Source organism: Mustela nivalis (assembly GCF_964662115.1).
Source record: "Mustela nivalis genome assembly, chromosome: 17".
NCBI classification, from domain to species: domain Eukaryota; kingdom Metazoa; phylum Chordata; class Mammalia; order Carnivora; family Mustelidae; genus Mustela; species Mustela nivalis.
The window spans coordinates 41568999-41585292 of NC_139036.1; the positions used below are offsets into that span (position 1 = coordinate 41568999).

The 16294-nt window shown below is 40.1% G+C and overlaps 1 long non-coding RNA gene across 1 annotated transcript in view; it reads left to right on the forward strand.

Annotated features, from left to right (window-relative positions):
- The window catches only part of LOC309851212, a 132254-nt gene that overhangs the window by 8493 nt on the left and 107467 nt on the right, over positions 1 to 16294 (forward strand). The window contains exon 2 of the long non-coding RNA XR_014304673.1: positions 442 to 719. This is a non-coding gene — a long non-coding RNA (uncharacterized lncRNA). The remainder of the gene's footprint in view (positions 1 to 441; positions 720 to 16294) is intronic.

Sequence of the window (16294 nt, forward strand, 5' to 3'; positions counted from 1 at the left end):
TCCTCATTTCTAAAGAAGGAATGATAATTTTCCTTACTCTGCAGTGTTGTGGTGAGAGTTAAATTAGTTAATAAACCTAAAGCATTTAAAGCAGTGTTTGATAGACCTAGAATAAGTGCTTAAGACATGTGTGTTTTTGTTACTATTACTGTGATCTGCTTCTCAGAGCCCAAGCCACTGTCTAACCCACAGCAGGCCAGCAAAACACGGGTGAATAAAAGGATAAGGTTAGAAGTTGGAAAATGTCTAGCAAGGAGGAAAACATGGCCAGGGAGGGGGCGTGGACAAAGGAAAGGTGTGTTTTATTGATAACTTCGTGATAAACCATGTCAACTGTTTTTCTTGAAGGGATATATATGCTTTCCTCTTTAACTCCATTTTTTTCTTTACCTCCTACAATCCACCAAATCACCAGTTTTGTCACTGTTTCTTTTGTCCTAGCTGATGGATCTGTCTCTTTCTGTCTGGTCCCACTGCAGCTGCCCTAGTCCAGACTTTCATCACGTCTGTCATGGATATTACATCACCAGCTTCTGAGGACCTTTTCTTGGCTCAGTGCTATGTCACCTCTTTGCTGCTACAGAATTAATGTTTTTGAAGAAGTGTTGTCATGACTTCATCAACGTACTCAAGCACCCAACATGGATTCTTTTGTGGGTGGATGAAGTCTTCTCAACAGCCTTGCCCGACTCTCTCTGTCCAACTTCCTGCTCCCTACGGTGAGTAAGGATGGCAGTAGGGAAGGACAGCTGCATTCTCCTGATGATGTAATTATGTGGCCTTGGGCAAGACACTCTGTCTCTCGGTGTCTCATTTTACTACCCCATAAAATATGGGTAGTAATGTAGGTTTCCCCGCTATTTGAAAGTAGAGTGTTTGGGCAAAGCGAAGAAGCAGTTACCGTTAATTTATATGAAAAAAATTTTGAACATCCCCAGATCCCCAAAATAACCTCTTATAGGCTTTTCTGATCCTGTGGGACACATCTTGCTAATGGGTACACCAAACAGATTGAGATAAAGCACAGGTGCTCACAAACCCAGTTCAAAGCTGTGGCAGCTTCATGCTGAAATACTGAATGTAGTTCTCGGAAGGAGCTGGGTGGTGCCATTCTTGCTAACCACAGCAATGGCTTACTGCAAGAAACACTGAGTGCTATTTTTGCTTTGTGCCTTTTTCATAAAAGTGAAAATGGATTTTTACCAGTTAATGAAAACAGGTACCAATGCAGGTCTTTTGTAAAAGCAAAATCACACAGAGGCACCTGGGTGGGCAGTCAGTTAAGTGTCTGACACTTGGTTTCGGCTCAGGTCATGATCTCAGGGTGGTGAGATTAAGCTCCCAGCTGGGCTCTGCGCTCAGTGTAGAGTCTGCTTGAGATTCTCTCTCCCTCTCCCTCTTCCTCTGTTCCTCCTCCTGCTTGCTCTCTCCTCTCTCTCTCTCTAAAATAAATAAGTAAATAAATAAATAAGACCTTAAAAAAAAAAGGCAAAATCACATAAAGGTGAACTTTCAAAAAGCAGGGGATGCCTATACTAGTAAATATTAAAATATGTGTAATAATCCATGATCCATTGAAAAGCATTTCCAATAAAAAAATTCTTTAATCCTAAGCAAGCCTTTTTAATCTTGGCCAAGATACCATGCTTTATCTGTAAATTTAAGGCCTTCCTTTCTTGTCTCTCTTCCACTTGGCTGCTTATTCAAACATTCTAACCTCAACTCTAAACTCTGGCTTGAATGTCTTCTCTTTCATGAGGTTTCTCACCATTAATATAGTTATGCTTGTCTCTTTTGTTTCCTGTGGGTGTAACCTAGTATTTTGTAATGTGCTATGTTATTATTTTTCCCAATGAGATAAGGCATTTAAGTCCCTTTAGAGAAGGGAGGGTACTTTATACCCAGTCCCAGTACCTGGCAGATACTTACTGTTCTCTGAATGTTTTTCTATCACCCCAGTGTCTTTTTCTGCTTTCTTTTATTTGACTTTATTTTGTACTCTAAACTCTTTCCATATATTTTGGCAATGACGCATGTTCACAATTTAAATAATGGCTAGTTGAAGACAACTAATTTTGCTTTAAAGTAATTTATAATACTTTTAGATGTTAGAGTGTTTCATAAGAATGATAAGAAATCCAATATTCTGCATAGGTATTTTAAGATATCTTAAAATATATAAAGATATATATCTTAGACCACATATATATTTAATACATATTAAGAAAAATTTTGGGCCTCACTCTTTCCTCTTCATTAAACATCCCCTTTTTGGTTTTGGGTGTGTTGAGATGATCTTGACACTGGCATATTGCTAAAAATATATTTGTACCTAGAAAATTTCGAAGTTTTTATTAGGAACATTGGCTATTTTTGTTGGTTTTCTGGATTGATAGCAAATAAATTTGGTGTAATTTAAAGATTAAATGTTACGTAACTTAGCTTTTTTGTTTTGTTAGCATGGCATAGGTTTCTTCCTTTTGAGTTCATTACAGGAAAGATAATTGATCATTATGAATTAACCTTCATTAGGAGGAGAATTTACCCACGTAGAACAGAAAGCAGAAACATAATATCCCTTTTGGTTTTCATAAAAAGTAATAAAGATGAAAGTACCAAGCCAACCAACAAACCAACCAACCTCTACAGACTCCAATATGAAGATAGCAAAACTGAACACTGTCAAAAATACAGTGGCTCTTTTCTTTCCTTATTCCTAAATCCGAGAAAATTCCTTTAAGTCCATTTGTGGTTGTTTCTTAAAATTGGTCATCTCAAAGATGGCTGGTAATGAGAAAAAGTAACTTTATTATCAAATCTTATTAATTTTTACTTAGGGAATCTGGACAGATGTAGAAAAAATAGAGAAAATTTTGAATTCAAAATGGTATACACAGAGGATAAAACTATAATAAAAGCAGTAATCCCCTACCCTAGTAATTTTAAATGAATATATGTAATGTGCTTAAATTTAAAAAATCTTATGAAGTTAATCTCTCTTTTTTTTTTTTTTTAAAGATTTTATTTATTTATTTGTCAGAGACAGAGGGAGAGAAAGTGAGCGAGCACAGGCAGATAAAGAGGCAGGCAGAGGCAGAGGGAGAAGCAGACTCCCTGCCAAGCAAGGAGCCCGATGTGGGACTCGATCCCAGGACCCTGGGATCATGACCTGAGCCGAAGGCAGCTGCTTAACCAACTGAGCCACCCAGGCGTCCCTGAAGTTAATCTCTTAATTTTATTGCTTAGAGATTTTTAAAATACTTTAAAGAATTGAACAGTTTGTCAATTTCATAACAAATTGAGAATAGCTCTTTGTCCAAATCCCTGTGTGTGTGTGGGGGGGGGGTGGGAATGGTAAGGGATAGATTTCAGTAATTATTTAAATGTAACACATAATAGCAATGGAGAAAATTTACCATAACCACTCTGTATCCTCTCTCCACAAGGTTGATGAGAAATAACTCCCAAAGAACTTTTAATTTCTTGGATTAAACTTATTAAATAAATATGTAAGTAACATTTGCAAAGTCAGTCCTCAGATAATTAAAGCTTATGGAGACTTATTCTAGGTTCCAGAACCCATGCCAAGCACTTGAATTTTTATCTTGTCAAATCCTGACAGCAATTGTATGAGATAGCTTTTATTTTAACTGAAAAATTAAGTAGCTTGCCCAACATTGTTCAGTGAAAGGACTCAGCTGGGATTTGAATACAGATCTATCTTTAGAGGTTTTGCTTTAACATCACGAGTAACTTAAAACTCTCTGGAAGTGATTAGAATTGTATTTTCCAGTCTTGTAATTTAGGAAATTAACAGGAACATAGGAATTCTATTTTTCTTTCTCAGATTGGATAAGCTTTCTTCAATATCATTTCATCTGTGACGGAAGAACGGACTAATTTGAAAAGAAAGAGAATTAATGGGGTGAGAATTCTGCTGTTGAAGGGGTCAGACTTGTCAGTCTTGTCTGTTCTGTCCCCTGGCTAGACTCTGCCTTAACTTGCTGCAGGTCTTTTCGTCTTGGGTGTCTAGAGGTTCCAGCTTCTTTGGCTGGATTGTCCTCAGCTCCAGACCAGTCATTAAAATAACAAATCAGAGCAATTAGCCACCATGCATAATTGCAGTGTTAATCCTTTTATTATGCTGGCTTTTCTAGACAAAGCTAACACCCCTTATGGAGATTAACTGCTTTTTATAAAGTTTTTACTCTAAGGCTTGAGTAAGTAGTGTATTATCAGAATTAATTTGAAAGTAAATTGTGCTATGAAGGGATTCTGTTTCTTTGGGATTTTCCTACTTCCATAATCCAAAAGCTACCCAATTTTTCTTTTTTTTAAAGATTTCATTTATTTATTTGACAGAGATCACAAGTAGAGAGAGAGGAGGAAGCAGGCTCCCCACTGAACAGAGAGCCCAATGCGGGGCTCCATCCCAGGACCCTGGGATCATGACGTGAGCGGAAGGCAGAGGCTTTAACCCACTAAGCTACCCAGGCGCCCCAAAAGCTACCCAATTTTTTGTGACTCACTAGTATTTCCTGTATTGATCGTTTTGGTTAAAATGTGGAGCTAAGGTTAGAATTTTTTAGTCCTAGGGCTTACATATAAATGAGTGGATATTTATAGAACTGTAAGATGCTGGTTTTTTTTTTTTTTTGACATTTGGAATAAAAATGCTACAATCTAAATATGATCTAATAGAATTGCTTTAAAAAAAAAACTAAAAACCCGACACAAACTATCCAGTGACGTGGACGCTGTAACTCAATGGGGATAATTGCTATAATACAATGACTGATATATATATAATATCATTCACACCTAGGGCCATCAGGCTGCTCTTAAGTATAAGAATATTCTGAATAGCAGAAACTTTCATCACTAACATTTATTTAACATCTACTCTGTGCCAGACACTGTAAGAGCTCTCTGTACATTTTCTCATGGAACAACACTGTACGGCAGGTACTATTTTTAGACCCTTTTTAACAGAGGAGGAAACTGAAACGTTTGGTGCTTGTGTGTTGGGCACAGGGTGGTACAGCTAATACATTAATATCTGAGCTAGAATTCCCAAACAGCTCTGTCTTGTCTAGATCTTACACTCTTAACCATTACCTTTCACTGTCAGATGTTCAGTTAAACTTTGTGGTTTCAGAGACCATCTCAGAAATGTAAATTACAGTGGTGAGGAGGGTACCTTTTTATACAACCAGGACTGTTTTAGGATGGGCTTACATTTCCTACTTACAAATGAACTAAATGGAATTTTGAAAAAGTAAGCAAAGTTGAAGATTATTCCTTTTTGTTTAGGTGATTTTAAAATGTTATTTTCACAGGTGTTCTGCAACACCTTTTGAGGTGGGTATGTTTTGAGGGTAATGGATTTGATTAAGTGGGAGTGGGTCAGTCACAATGGTAAATTATTTCATGGCAAGTGCTATTTGGCCTGATATTTTAGGTTTGAGTACCCATACACAAGCAATTGAAGAACTGAGTATTTAATAGGGAGCTAGGGTTTTAGTGGATTATTTTATCACTTACCCAGATTTGCCATTCATTAGTTTATGGTACTTTTCTTTCTTTCTTTCTCTTTCTTTCTTTCTTTCTTTCTTTCTTTCTTTCTTTCTTTCTTTCTTTCTTTCTTTTTAAGATTTTATTTATTTATTTGACAGATGGAGATCACAAGCAGGCAGAGAGGCAGGCAGAGAGAGAGGAGGAAGCAGGCTCCCTGCTGAGCAGAGAGCCCGATGCGGGGCTCGATCCCAGGACTCTGAGATCATGACCTGAGCCGAAGGCAGAGGCTTAACCCACTGAGCCACCCAGGCGCCCTAGTTTATGGTACTTTTTAATCTCATTCACCAGTGGAATCTTAGGAGTTGTTCTAGTCAACATTCTGGCTCTGCATTCAAGTACTGATGTGTTGAACTTGACCCTCCAGATTACTCATCAATTTTTGATTTGTGAAAGTTGACCATATTAGTTGGTTCCTTCCAGTTTTTGTCAAACTGGACTCAAAGGATTGTTGCTGCAGGAATGGACCATAAAAGTGAAAAGATGATTTGTTAAAAATTGCAGTATAGAAAAACAGAGCGCTGTAGAAAAACAGAGCAATGTAGAAAGAACGTAATCTAAAACAACTGCCAGACAGACTTTGATTTGTGATTTTAAAGAAGCTGTTCTTGGCACTGTGCCTTCCTCTCTTATTTCTGATTTACTATTTCTCCATTGTTTAACCTTAAACAGAGTAACTTTTAGTTTTTACAGTGAGGAGATTATTCTATAGAGACCTAGAATGGTTTGAGAAATCTGTGATCAGTCTTGTAACTGTCATAGGGGAGAACAATTTGGACTTTCAGAACAACACATTGCAACATTCTTACTAGAGATGGTTGGCCTGAAGCTTTAGTTCCAGTGTCCAGAGAGTTGACTACAACTCAGCCATCTTATTCCTGCTGGTACTTATCAGCAGAAGCCAATGCATGCCCGTTTAGTTCTTTACTCTGAAACTGTAGAGTGGAATAAAAAAATTTTTTTTTTCTTGGTGATTGGCTCACCTTTCCATTGACGAGGCCTCAGCCTTTCTATAGCTTAGTTCTGCCAAGACCTCATACTGCCTCCTCATCTGGTCCAGCAGGGTGGTCGTGTCCACTCCTGGGACACAGATTTCTACATTAACTTAAACATGAAGTACTTTTCATGATACCCTTCATGTACAGATTCAAAATAAAATAATTTGAAATGTCACAGGTTACTTGGTTTTTGCATCTGGAATATGATAATGCAAATAGATTAAAAAGATAAAACTGGAGGGGCACGTAGGCGGCTCAGTGGGTTAAAGCCTCTGCTTTCGGCTCAGGTCATGCTCCCAGGGTCCTGGGATTGAGCCCAATGTCGGGCTCTCTGCTCGGCGGGGAGTCGGCTTCCCCCCACTCTCTCTCTCTGCCTGCCTCTCTATCTACTTGTGATCTCTCTCTCTACTTGTGATGTCCATCAAGTAAATAAATAAAATCTTTTTAAAAAATTAAAAAAAAATAAAACTGGAAATGTATTTTTAGAAATCATTGTTGAGGTTTTAACAATTTTCCAGGAGATTACAAAATTACCAGTGTTACCAGATTTAGTAAATAAAAAGACAGAATGCCTAAATAAATTAAAATTTCACATAAACAATGATTACTTGTTTTTTTTTTTTTTTTTAAAGATTTTATTTGTTTGAAAGAGAGAGCACAGTGGGAGAGGGAGAATCAGATTCCCTGCTGAGCAGAGCCCGAGGCCCTTCTAATTTTCTGAGCCTCCTCAAATGTCATAGCTTTCTTCCAAGGCCTTAACAGAGCCCTAGCCACTTCCTGCACTGCTTTGCTGTCCGAACACAGAGCAGTAAGTCATTGTGTACCAATGTAGCAGAGAGCTAAGATTGAAGTATATAGCCTCAAAGTCAAAAAACTGTGGAGACCATTATAGAACTTTGTATATGTAACACTGTAACATTACGTTGTCTTTAAAGAGCAGTTTGTAAAAAATACCTAGTTTTTAGGCATCAGCTTAATTTCTCTCCTTAATTTAGAGATTGACAGGCCATATATGCTCAAGTGATGCCTCCCCAGGGTGTTGGTTATATATGACAGGAGACTGTGAGGGTGGGAAAAACAAAGATCATTTTATGACTTTGCTTTTTGAACCATGATGTATAACCATTTTTTATTGAAATCTGCAGGCATGCCTGTCACAGAAAAAAACGTTGTTTCCTTCTGACCCTTGTGTTCATAATATTTTCATGCTCTTGAGCCTAGCTCAGTTTTCTCTCTTCTTTGTGTAGCTTTGCAACCAGCTACCAGTCTCATTCCCGGGAGTCTGTGCGGGGTAGTGCATATGCTTAGGAATCAAACCGATGTGTGTTCACTGTTTTCCAGCCTGGATAAAAGTTACTTATGAGTTTGTCTCAGTTTCCTCATATGTACAACTTCCAAAAGATGTTGGGAAAACAAATGAGAAATGAGTATTAATGCCTGGTACATAGTAGGCACTCAATAAGTGCTCGTTCTCTCCCTTACCTAACTCTTTCCCTCCCTGTTTCCCACTTTAATCCAGAGTGGTCTTTATTATTTTTTTTATTTTTAATATTTATTTATTTTTATTTTGTTATATTATTGCGTACCACACAGTACATCATTAGTTTTTGATGTAGTGTTCCATGATTCATTGTTTGCGAATGACACCCAGTGCTCCATGCAATCCGTGCCCTCCTTATTTTTTTTCTTTCTTTTTTTTATTGTGTTGTGTTAGTCACCATATAGTACATCATTAATTTTTGATGTAGTGTTCCAAGATTCATTGTTTACATATAACACCCAGTGCTCTATGCAATACGTGCCCTCCTTAATACCCATCATCAGGCTCACCCATCCCCCTACCTGTGTCCCTCTAAAACTCTCAGTTTGTTTCTCAGAGTCCACAGTCTCTCATGTTTGTCTCCCCTTCCGATTCCTCCCTTTCATTTTTGCCTTCCTTCTCCTAATGTCCTCCATGCTATTCCTTATGTTCCACAAATAAGTGAAACCATATGATCATTGACTTTCTCTGCTTGACTTATTTCACTCAGCATAATCCCTTCCAGTCCCATCCATGTTGATGTAAAAGTTGGGTATTCATCCTTTCTGATGGCTGAGTAATATTCCATTGTACATATGGACCACATCTTCTTTATCCACTCATCTGTTGAATGGCTCTTTCCACAGTTTGGCTATTGTGGACATTGCTGCTATGAACACTGGGGTGCATGTGGCCCTTCTTTTCACTATAACTGTATCTTTGGGTTAAATACCCAGTAGTGCAATTGCTGGTAATAGGGTAGCTCTATATTCAACTTTTGAGGAACCTCCATGCTATTTTCCAAAGTGGCTGTACCAGCTTGCATTCCCACCAACAGTGTGAGAGGGTTCCCCTTTCAGAGGGCTCTTTAAAACTCATGACCCTGGGACACCTGGGTGGCTCAGTTGGTTAAGCATTTACCTTTGGCTCAGGTCATGATCCCAGGGTTCTGGGATTGAGTCCTGCATCAGGCTCCTTGCTTAGCGAGAGCCTGCTTCTCCCTCTGCCTGCCACTTCTCCTGCTTGTGTTCTCTCTCGTTCTCTTTCTCTGACAAATAAATAAAGTCTTAAAAAGAAGTAAAACTCATAACCCTAGTTATATCACCATTCAAGACAGACTTATTGAATCTGCAGTGGGTGTCAGGGGCTCTCACAGGATGGTTATGGGCCTCAGACTTTAGACAGTTGTTGTGCATGCCTCTTGACCAGAGTTCCTCCAAAGTTCAGCAACTGAGCGTGTGCTGATTCTAGATATCCATGCAGATCTCAGACTCCTCTGGACAGAACTGTGGAGTTGTTAATGTTTGTCATTGGCTCTCTTTCTTTTTCACCCTTTCTTCTCTGGATTGGAATCTCTGCCCTTCCTCTGAAGCCATGGGCTTCCTCTCTTTCTTTTTTAAATAATTAAAAAAATATATTTAATTTATCTATTTGACACAGAGAGGGAAAGTACAAGCAGGAGATGCTGCAGGCACAGAGAGAAGCAGGCTCCCCGCTGAGCTGGGAGCCTGACCTGGGTCTCTATCGCAGGACCTTGAGATCATGACCTCAGCCGAAGGTAGACACTGAGTCGGCTGAGCTATCTGGCCCCATACATGGGCTTTCTCGTGTTTTAATCCCCTGTTCTGTCTAAGGAGAAGATACGGTAGTGTTCATTCACACAAGTAGAAATATAGCCTTATTCACTGTGCTGTTCCAGGTACCCAAGCATTTGCATTTTGAACTTGTTCTTCAATTGAGAAATAAGAAATTGTTCCCCATGATAGGATTTTGAGTTCTTGGTAAGGAGAAGGGAGGTTATTTTGGGCACAAATCTGTTGAAAGCACAGTTTTGCACTTAAAAGGGCAGGCTTAAGCAAAAATGTGATTTAATCTGTCAGGATGTATGTGTGTGGGAATAGACTGAACGAGAAGGCACAAACTTGCTTATTCCTTTATGCCCAGATTTATTCCTGTTTCCATGCCTGTATGTCAGAGTTCTGTTCCAGATGTCTGCTCCAAATTTCTGGAAGCCACCTCTCCTTCCGGCTTTCTGTCTGGCACTTCTTCCTCTCTTATCTCCTAGTCTGTCCTAAGCATCCCAAATGCCGTGATCCCCACTCCCGCATGCCATGATCCCCACCTCTGTCTGTTGCACCCCCTCCCCAGAGCATAGGGAAGGTTTTGCCTTCTCATGTTTTCCCTGCAGGGCCTGTGATTTTGTTACACTTAGGTGTGTAAAATGGAGGGGGTGAAAATGCGTGGAAAGACAGAAGAGTCTGAGCCTTCCTCTGGGTTTCAAGAGTGGATGCTGATTATTGGGAAGTTAGATTCAAGGCAATTGTCTTTTTTTTTTTAAATAAAGATTTTATTTATTTATTTGACAAAGAGAGATCACAACTAGGCAGAGAGGCAGGCAGAGAGAGAGGAGGAAGCAGGCTCCCTGCCAAGCAGAGAGCCGGATGCGGGGCTCAATCCCAGGACCCTGAGCTCATGACCTGAGCTGAAGGCAGAGGCTTAACCCACTGAGCCACCCAGGTGCCCCGACAATTGTCTTTTTAATGTCGATATATATATATATATTTCTGTAGCAGTGAGGATGAAGAGAATTAAACTTGTGTGTATCAGGAAAACTGTCAACTAAGACACTAATGTAGCTACTTGAGAACTAATAAGAGAAAAGTGAACCTAGAAATTGTCTGCATGCATGTAGTAGTATGAACCTAATTCAGCAAACGTGTATTAAGTGCTGACCCTGCAAAGCCATTTGCTCTTCTGGATCCACTTTCTACCTTTATCCTCCTGCTCTTCTGCTCCAGGGAGATAGCTGTTCTCTGGCTTTCGTTGGTTTGCCCAGTGGGGCCCCAGTCAGTAAATAGGAGGAAGTGAGGGAGGAGAATGAGTTTGGGTATTTCTTCCCCCAGCCCCTACCAGCTGGGTGTGGCCTTTCATTAAAAGGCATAGCTCCTTTCAAGGTGACCTTCTTTATTTGACTTTCCCCTTCTGAGCCCCTTTCCTTTGTCTTTTTGGGAATGGGGGTGATAATAGCTAGTGCTGGTTTCCCTACACCATGCCCGCACTTTTGCAAATAGTCCCTGTATTAAACTCTCCCAGTTTTTCCGAATTCCAGGGTGCCTGCTGTTTCCTGCTTGGAATCTACTGGATGGCAGGCCAGGAGGTTAATAGGAAAGTGAATGATTGCAATGCCATGAAATGCATGCTTATCAAAGTATAGGCTCTTTGATGGCACAGACCATATATTATTCATGTTTCTTTCTTGACATTTAGCACAATTCTAAGTAGAGAACAGGGCCCTCCTGCTCCTGGAATGGTAGATTTATGCATAAAGAGTATTGGGAATGGAGGATGGAGCTGAGCATCTGTTCTAGAAGGATCCAGGTGGGTTTCACGGTGTAGCTAATCATGGCAATCAGAAACAGACTGGTTGCATTAAGCAAGGGAATTCACTGGAAGAATATCAGCGGCTTCTAGAATTGAAGGAAGGCAGAGAATAGGGCTTGGAGGATAGGAACTGGGGTGTCCTGGAGGACTAGTTTACAGAAAACCCAACAAAAGTCATTCAGTCAGTATGAATTGGGCTTCCTCCCCGGCAGCTCTTGGCTTTCAGTTCCTTTAAGGTATGTTGACACCATTACACAGGACTGAAAATGTTCCTGGTTACTTGTTATGTTTGCTCTGTGGAAACCCTCTGGGCTTCTTCCTTCCAACCTTCCTCTCAGAAACCCTGCTTGACGCTAGTAAGGGAGGAGGAAAGAGAAGTTCTCAGATCATAGACTCAGATGAGATCTGATCCCCTGTGGCAGCCTGTGACTTGGGACTACAGAAACTGGCTCACCCCTCTCTTCCTTGCATCCTCCCTAGATGAAAGGCAGGATAAGGGGGGCAGTAGGTGGGAACAATACTTAAGTTACACGAGTTTGCAGGAGTAAAGTAACAATGGAAGGTGAGTTCTTTCCCTGAAGAGCCAAACCTGCCTGCAGAGGCGGGGCTGTTTTGCTGAGTGTGAGAGAGGGTGTTTCCCCTATCTCTAGGGAGGAGTAGAAGAATGAGTACCTACCAAGGTTTCCATCACTGAATTTGGATTTTTGTTATGCTGCCGTCTTGCTCTCGGCAGCCCACCGCCTCCAGCTCTCCTGGGTCCCATGGTCACTAAAGCCACGTCCCAGTTTAGTTGGTCCTCCCCTAATGTGCTCCATTTCCCTGTTCTCTTCTTCTCTTTGAGTCTTTTAGCCTTCTGGGGAAATAGGTACTAGGAGGATAACCATCTGGCTAGTCTAATTCATCTAAGGTGTGCCTTACTGACAAAGGTGGGTAGGGGCTGAGTTCGCCAAAACTACTTACATTTTAAAAACCTTTTACCCACGTGAAATTTCAGGCATTGTGGTGCTAAGAATTTTCCAGGAAGGACTTTTCTGTATTCTTCCAGTTAATATAACTGACTATTAGATCAGGTGAAGTAGAAAAGAGGGTAAAGAGGGTTCTTTTTTTTTTTGTCTCTAGGTCTTTCCCTTCACCTTCTGCAAGGAAGGGTTGGGTACTTTGGCTCTGATTTCCCCATTGTTATACAAGTCACTCACTGAATATATATTATATACCAGAAACCCTCTATGGGGTTCTGAAGATGCCAAGATAAGTAAGATATGGTCCTCGCTCTCAAAGAAACCATATCTTGGGGAGTAGAGGGTAGGGGAGAAGACACAAATAATTACAGAACAGGATGATTTTAATAATACAGATTTATGTAAGTAAAGCACCAAGAAGGCGCCAAGAAGGACAAGCACCAAGAAAGAGAAATCAGTCTCTGGAAGACATAAGGGACGCTATTTGAATGGTATCTTAAAAAATGAGTGGGGAAAAATTTTGAGGCAGAAGGACCAGTGTGTATAAAGGAGGTGTAAATAATCATGTCATATTTGAAGAACTGAAAAGTTTGATTTGGCTAGGGGACAAAGTTTGTATGAGTGACTTCCAAGAGATAAGACTGGAAAAATAGGTTGGAACCAGTTGGGGAAGGGCCTTTAATACCATCCTAAGGAATTTGGATTTGGTCCTATAATCAGGGCGTGGACCAATAAAGGTTGCTAAGCAGAGGATGAACAGGACCCTAATTTTTAGAAAGATAACATTGTCACCCACGTACTAGATGGATCTCAGAGAAACTGGAGGCAGGGAGATGAGATAGGAGGATTTGCAAGGGTCTGCGGGAAGGGGAAGAAACAATGAGAACGGTCAAGAAAGTAGTAGTGGGGTGGAAAGAAGGGGAAGATAGAAGATAAGAATGGTTGCATTTGATTATTGCTTAGTTTTGGGTTGATGAAGGAGAAGGAGAGTGTGTTAAATGACAAAGGCTTTCAATTTTGGACTTTGAGAAGTACCATTAACTGATACGGGAATGCAAAGAAGGAACAGGTTTTGTAGGAAAGATAATGAGTTCATGATAGGGAAGACTGGGGGTAAAATACCTGTCAACACCCATGTGTAGATATTCCAAAGGCAGTTGCGTGTGGGTTTGGGATTCAGAAATCGTGACCAGATTTGGAAGTTACTGGCAAAGAGCAATCATGAAACTGGATGAGGACCAAGGATAAAACCTTGAGGAACTGTAACATTTAAGGAGAAACAAAAGAGGTTGAAAGGTAACACTCAAAGGAAAAAGGGGAGAGCTAGGAGACAAAAGTTTCAGGGAAGCCAAGGGAGATGAGAATTTCAAGAAGGTAGAATGGCCAACAACGTGGAAGATTTCAGTAGTTCAGAGATGGCAAGTAGAGCTAGGACTGCAAAGTCACTTTTCAGTTTGGCTGCTTTGGGTTCTGAAAAGATCATGTAAGTATAGGGGAGTGAGTTCTCTCAAAGCTACTAACTAAAATACATACACATTTTCAGTCTTTATAGTTTGTTGGTTATATAACATGACCTTTTTCTCAAATTAAAGGAAAATTTAAATTCCCTTTAAGAAGGAAATTAATAGAAGAATTTAAAAGGAGAATGCATAAGGGTAGGCAGGATGATAGTCGAAGCCTTGAGAACAACTGGGTTTTTTAAGGGAGAGAAGAGTAGAATGTTAAGACTGAATGGTGGGGAAACTCTCAACGTTAGGCTAAACATAGAGGGTAAAGTAAGTATCTAGTAAAGGGAGTGAATGAGGAGTTATCGGGAAAGCTAGATGAGACCCCAGAAATGATATCATGGATTGAAGCATGAATGATTCACCCACTGGGGTTTCTAGAACCTCTCAGAGTTTCTTCTAAGTCTTGAATTTCAAAATCTGCAAGAAAGATCAGGGAAGATGAGGGCTAGAACAATGTCCATGATATTGCTACAAGATCCTTAGAGATCTGAAAGCCAGAATTTTCCAGACAACATCGGGCGCAGAAGCCAGACCATCTGTGATCAGGGAAGAAAGGATGGAGATGGACTGAAGGCATCTGGGTCTTGTATTGCTGCAGCATCCCAAGGGGGACAGAAGGCAGAAAAAATGGTAAGGAGGGAAGTAAGAGTGAAGATTTTTGGATGTGGAATGTACTTGAGAACAGAAGCAGGTAGAATTTTGTAGCTCTTTAGGGCTTCTGGGAATGCAGGAAAAGGGGAACATGCAAAAAACCAAGAATTGAAATAGCACTCAGGTATCTGGAAGAAAGAGTGATCAGAAACAATAGTGATCCTGTTGAGTCACTGTATTGTACACCTGTAACTAATATAGCATTGTATGTTGACTATATTAGAATTAAGATTTAAAACTTAAAAAAAATTATTTAATTGAGAGAGAGAGGGAGAGAGAGAGAGAGAGGAAAAAAAAAGTATGGGGAGGGACAGAGGGAGAATGTGTTCAAGCAGGCTCCTGGCTGAGTGCAGAACCTGACTTAGGTCTTGATCCCATGATCCCAAGATCAAGACTCGAGCCCAAACCAGGTTTGGATGCTTAACCAACTGAGCCACCCAGGCACCCCTAAAATTTAAAACTAGTAAAGAAATAATAGTAGTCCAAGACACAGTGAAGCCTTGATGATGTAGGAAATGACCTATTGGATAATTTAAGCTTCATCATAGGGAACTTTTAAAGAACAGATACATGGTATCATTAAAAAAATGACTAGAAAAATTCTATGTTTTAGAAGAGTCACTATGGTAAATGTGAATGGAGTCTCTAAGGTGTGTATCATTCTCCTTTGAACTTTTAAAATGATAAGGCTTCATTCTTATGTACAATGAACCAAGGGGTGCCCTTCGATACTTGAAAGAAGTAGTCTCAGCCATAAATATGGATGAGACAGTGAAGTAGCCCCATGAACTTGAGAGAAAAGGAAATATATTTGCCTTCCTAACTAAACTAATAAAACCAAAATATAATCTATCTCCCAGGGCCAACAACTGGGTAAGGAGTGTGGTCAGCAGGGGATATCAAAGGGGATTCAGGGAAGCTTCCTTTGGCCTTAAGGAGAGAGATGCTGAGTTCAGGCACGTGTTCCGTCCAGCCACTAGGCGGGAGTTGCCTAACATGTGGCAGAGATACCTTACCTGGCCTGGCTGCAGGGGACTAGGGGGTGGGGGGTGGGGTGGGAATCTGGAGGAAATATTCCTCAAGTTTTTCTCTTAACTTCTGTTCAAATTCTATGCTTATGCCGCAACTTCCTGATTCCTAATTTATCCTGTCAAGTATGTGTACAGCAGGAAAGTGGGTGTTCTGAGTGGCCTTGAACACTGGGAAAGACATGTCCCTTACTGTTAATTAATTAGCTGGCATTCTAATCTATACATTAGTATTGTATGAATACAATCATTATAAGTCTTCATGAAGTTCTACGTCACCTCTGAGTATACTGGTAAAGTCCAGTTTCTGGACATGAAATGAGAGGAACAGATTCCAGACCAGGGTAAGGTTTCCATAATTCTAATTTATATCTTTAAAAAAGTACTTTGATAATAAGTCTTATGGGCTGCTTTCTGTCTGCCTCATTATGTATTCCTATACCTTCCATTAGTGGTTTTAGGAATAATAGCAGGAAGCATTACTTTCAACATTAGCTTTACTTTCAGCAGTTAGTAAAAAAGTGGAGCTTGTATCCATTCAAGAATTGAGGATAAAAAGTAGAAAATAGTTTAAGAAATGTGTAGATTAGAGATGACAAAACCAAAACATTCTTGCTGCCATTCTTCTGTCCTGTACTCATAGCAGACATTACTAATTGACAATGACATTTTTTCC